Source organism: Nansenia antarctica (assembly GCF_963989245.1).
Source record: "Nansenia antarctica genome assembly, chromosome: 4".
Taxonomy (NCBI): Eukaryota; Metazoa; Chordata; class Actinopteri; order Argentiniformes; family Microstomatidae; genus Nansenia; species Nansenia antarctica.
The window spans coordinates 6426639-6432461 of NC_137689.1; positions in this window are offsets into that span (position 1 = coordinate 6426639).

Sequence of the window (5823 nt, forward strand, 5' to 3'; positions counted from 1 at the left end):
ACCAGGGTTTCCGTTAACCGGTAATTACCGGTCTTTGTCCGGTAAAATTTATTGAAGTCCGACAAAATGAAAACTCGTCGGACATTTATGTCCGGTGAAAATAATTCCCTCTAAGCACAATTTGAATACAATTCGCTAAAGTTCACATTCTGATTCCTTCTATTTTAAAAAAGACGAATATATAGGCTATGTATTTCTTTTATTATGATATGATTTGACACCGGCATGATGATGTCTCCTAATGTGTAGGCTGCCTATGCGAAACAGCGGTTGTTTCCGGTGTGCGCTATAACTCGTGCACAATCGAGTCGAGGCAGAGAGGAGGATAGTGATGTTTCTCTCTGTGATAGTGTGATTATGCAAGCCTTTTCTGAAAGGGATGAGAACCCGATTGTTTCAGCTTCTCCCAGGGAGAAAGTGGTAGAGTTACCATCCTCCCCGAGTCCTACCATACCATCCGCTGACAGCCTATCTCTCCCGGTAACCGGCGAGCGATTGCGTGTCGCTCAAGTAGCTGATCAGTCATTAAACAAATGTTTTTTACATGCAGCTAGTGAGGAATCTGAAATAGGGGGCAACGTAGTTTATTTCCTTAACGATGGGATATTAATGCGTAAATGGTCTCCTCCTAATGCAAATGGTTGTGAGTGGAATACTGTAAAACAAGTGGTTGTGCCTGTGGGTTATAGACAACAGGTGTTATCTGTAGCACATGAGAGCCAGTGGTCAGGACATTTAGGTATAACTAAAACTTATCAGCTGATATTGAAACATTTCTTTTGGCCCGGACTGAAGGCGGATGTTGCCAAGCACTGCCGCTGTTGCCATACTTGTCAGATGGCGGGTAAGCCTAATCAATCCATTCCACCCGCACCATTGCATCCCATTCCTGCTATAGGGGAGCCATTTGAACGTGTAATAATTGATTGTGTTGGACCTTTGCCTAGGACTAAAAGTGGAAGTCAGTATTTGCTCACTACTATGTGCGCTGCTACTGGTTTTCCCGAAGCTGTTCGGTTGCGTAACATATCAGCTAAACGAAATGCGTTCCCAACCAGCGAGACCTGGTTATAGAAATGACGTTGTTTTATTGATAAAAAAAGGGTCAAACTGGAAAGAGAAAATAGAAAACTCACATTAATCCCAAACAATTTAACAAACTTCAGTTAACGTAATGTGGAGTCCGTTCATTGATCGATGCTGTCTGTTCAGTTCCCAGAGGCGCCCGTTCAGCGCTGGACATATAGCGCGCATGCGAATCATGTTATATTATTATATATTATATAGCTCGCATCTAATCGTATCGGATGAGAAATAGACATTAAATGGCATATATAGGCCGCTACACAACAGTAATCACCGCGACAAACAGCTATATTAGATTTGGAAAAAAATATATATATAATTTTGAAAAAAAATATTTTTATTATATTTTAATATGTCCGGAATATATCACGTTTGTCCGGTAAATCGAAATCTTCCCGGACACGATGTCCGGCGGCAATTTTTTCTAACGGAAACCCTGTTTGGTACATTAACACTATATGTGACACGGTCTGGTGAAAGGGGTGACAAGTCAGCAACCAATCAAAGTGTTCAGACTTTTCTTTTGAAACACGGAACCACGTTTCAACGTTGTTGAGAATCACAACACAAACTCTCTAGTCAAGCCAAAATACTGCAACAACGTAATGAATTCGGTGAGTAATCCCCCACTGCTACCTAGTTAACTATAACACTACTTTTTTACATTGTTAGCAGGCTCCCAAAACAAGCTGTGTTAGTTGACTAGCGATGTGTGGCGTTGATTTTCAACAACTGCTGAAATGCATTTACATTTCTCTAAACAAAAGTCTGACCGCTAAATCGTCTGCTGATTTGTTTCCCACTTTTATCAGACCGCGTCACATATCCACCTGCCCCCCCCCCCCCTCCCCCGCCACCAACCCACCCGGTCGCTAAGCTCCTCCACTGCTAGTCACACCTCACCTTCCCCAAATACACCCTCTTGGAATTGGGCATGATGATGCATTCTCTCCAGGGCAATCCCCCAGGCTCTGGAGCTCACTCCCCCCCCCCCCCCCCTCTCTCATCAGTCCTTAAACCCTCCCCCCCCCCCCCCTTCCTCCCACACCCCCACAAGAGAGAGTCAAGAGATAATAACTATGACACTATACTGAGATGTGTGTGTGCGTAATGCTGCCTGCTAAAGATAGACACAGGGCCAGGAATGACTGCACAGGACTTGTCAAGATGGCTCCCTCATTTGAGACCGCTCGCTTCCATCCGTCTGCAGGGTGTCAGCTGTGGGAATGAGATCAGGACCGGTTCACTGATTGAGATACACACATCTTTTTTGGGGAGCAGAAGTCTGAAGTCTCACTACAGATGTGCCTGCATGGTTAGAATGAGGTAGAACTCGAAATGAATATCTTATAAAGGCTTCTTCTTGTGTGGTTGTTGATCATTTATGAAGTGTCTATGTAGGTCATATGAAGGCTTCATTAAACCTTTATGGATTCCGTTTTTAAAGAGTGGGACTGAGAACCACCTACCTAATGTAGTCATGATGAATGTGTGCTGTGGAGTAGCCAACCTAACACTGAGATCCTAGAGTAGCGTAACACTAGAACAGCCATGGGTGGGGTCGTTTAACACTAGAACAGCCGTGGGTGGGGTCGTTTAACACTAGAACAGCCATGGGTGGGGTCATTTAACACTAGAACAGCCATGGGTGGGGTCGTTTAACACTAGAACAGCCATGGGTGGGGTCGTTTAACACTAGAACAGCCATGGGTGGGGTCGTTTAACACTAGAACAGCCATGGGTGGGGTCGTTTAACACTAGAACAGCCATGGGTGTGGTCATTTAACACTAGAACAGCCATGGGTGGGGTCATTTAACACATTTATGTGACATAAAACCGGGTTCGGATGTTGCTTTTTAAGTGCACAGAAAAACCTAAATGTATTTTTACAACGCTCTCTTTCCACACTCTCTCTACACCAAAAATTCAGATTTAAGAACCACTGTGACCAATCAAACACCCTTCAAACACCACATAGGTCCACAACTTTTTATGGTTTCAAAACACAAGACGTTTTGAGTCAGTTTCTTCTAGTGCACAACTGACACTGTTGAGGAGGTGGCAGCTTGTAGTAGAGTAGTAGTGTGAGTGTGTGTGACCGCTAGCCTAGCCAGGCCTGTGTATGAGCACGCCACAGCATGGTAGCAGGAAGGAGAACAGCGGGACCAGACATTGGCCTGGACGGAGGGTGAGATTAGGAGGCGTGGGAGGAGGGGGGGGAGGGTTGAAGAGGGCCGGAGGTGGAGGTGGCCAGGCTACACACACACACGCACACACACACACACACGCACACACACACACACACACACACACACACACACACACACACACACACACACACACACACACAGTAGCGTACAGTACTTCCTCTCTCAGAGCCAAACAGAAGGCATGCTGCTGCATAAAACATGATTTGGATTAGGAAATGTCAGAGTAGATGAAACCCTGCCCCAGAGTCCCACAGAGGGACTCTACTCCAAACATCCCCAGTATCATTCCAAGGATATCGACTGTTACACTACCGTATAAATAGCAATACTACCTACAGGGAACACCAAGGACATGCAGATACCTGCCAGGATTATTAGCAGCAGCAGTTTGCTGAAGAACATTAACACTAGGACAGCCGTGCCTATTTCATAGGCTGCTACTGTACTGACACACAAAGACCACTAGTTGGCGCCTCTTGTCAATTAGCCTGCCTTCTACACAGAAAAACTGCAAAATAGCTTTATGCTAGCTTATCCTGACGTGATTTTGAAAATGTAAGGATACTGGGTGGTAGAACGCACATATCTAGGAAAATTCATGAAAGGAGGGTCCTGAAATGTTATCGAGTCCAAAGGTAGACATTTTTATTTACTCACTTAATAATAATAATAATAACTTTAATTTATATAGCGCCTTTCAAAAGACCCAAGGACGCTTTACAATTCAAGGGAATGATCAGACAGACAAAACAGAAAACAAACAAAGCAAAACTTAAACAGTGACTAGGGGCCAAAGGCCTTGAAGAACAGATATGTTTTGAGGGCTAATTTGAAGGAGTCCAGGGTGGGGGCGTTGCGGATCACTGGTCAAATGACCCCATCCATGGCTGTTCTAGTGTTAAATTGGTGGCAGCTCAGATGGCAGAACTTTTGGGGATTCGATACACTTTCTTTTAACGGTGTACTGTGCTTAGTCAGTTGTTGGTCAGATGAAACCTTGGATGACGCTGCTGGACTGGCCAGTGTCTAGTTGGCAGGGTGCCATGGTTCCCTTACACCTCATTAGGCAGGCAGGTGGCCAGTGTGTTACCAGGGATCTCCATGACCTTCACTGGTGTCCTGTTACTCTCCTGGAGAGAGAGGGAGAGGGAGAGAGAGGGAGAGAGGGAGAGAGAGAGAGGGAGAGAGAGACCGACAGACAGAGCGAGACAGAGAGAGAGAGAGAGAGAGAGAGAGAGAGAGAGAGAGACAGAGCGAGACAAAGAGAGAAAGAGAGAGAGAGAGAGACAGAGAGACAGAGAGAGCAGATGAACCATCTAAAAACCTACTGTCTGAGGTTCTGTACCGCAAGTCTATTTTCAGACCAGTATCCCGGAGCCTTATCGGTATGAATAGAACAGAGGTGATGCTTGTGGTTTGTTGTCACCCGAAATCTAGTTATGCGGAGGTGGAGATAATAGCACAATGAACATCGCCAGGCAGTGGAACTATTCTATTGACCTGTACGCTACAGTTACGGCTATCTATATTACACACCCTCCATCCCCACGGGGAGAGATCCAATATGATCTTTACTATCGGAGCAGAGTGATTGCTTAGCTCCCCCGTGGCCCCCACCACAACGCAGAGATAGCCAGGCAGCTAACCGCTAACAGCTAGCTGTTCCTCTCCAGGCCCCGACGTTTATTTAGTTCCTGTGGATGACACCCTGTCGATCAGATGGATTAAGATTAGGGAGTGTGACAGCAGGAAGCCACTACACAGACGAGCGCACACACACACACACACACACACACACACACATGCGCACACACGTACACAGAATGATGATAGAATAGGAATAGGATTGTGGCTATTGTGTACCGGGGGGGAGGCAGTAGTAGCCATTAAATTGGGTAAATGACTGTTTCTCAGGGACACAGGTCTGTCTTCCTTATGGCCTGCCTCACACACACACACACACACACACACACACACACACGCTCCACACACACGCTCCACACAGTACCTCGCAGTACCTCGCGGTCTCCTTCATCTGTTCTGTACCGTTTGGCAGAAGCTTTCTGATGAAACCAAGATGTAACATTACATTTAAGTGAAGCTAGACAGCTATCAGTGACGGTAGAAGGTGTGTGTGTGTGTGTGTGTGTGTGTGTGTGTGTGTGTGTCTGTGGTTCCTGCCACTGTGCCAGAAGTGTGCTCTATAAAAGTGTGAATGAGAGTTATGCAGCCTTGAATGCTGCTGGCTGGTACAGAGCGTATCACCATACCCATGCAATCAATACTGGGTAACAGCCAGCACCTCCCTTCACTTCCCGTAGGACACACACACACACACACACACACACCTGCACGCACGCACACACACAAACACCTGCACGCACACGCACGCACACACGTACACATGCACACACACGCACACACACACACACACCTACACGCACGCACGCACGTACACACACACGCACACACACACACACACACACACACACACCACACACACACATACCTACACACACATCTACA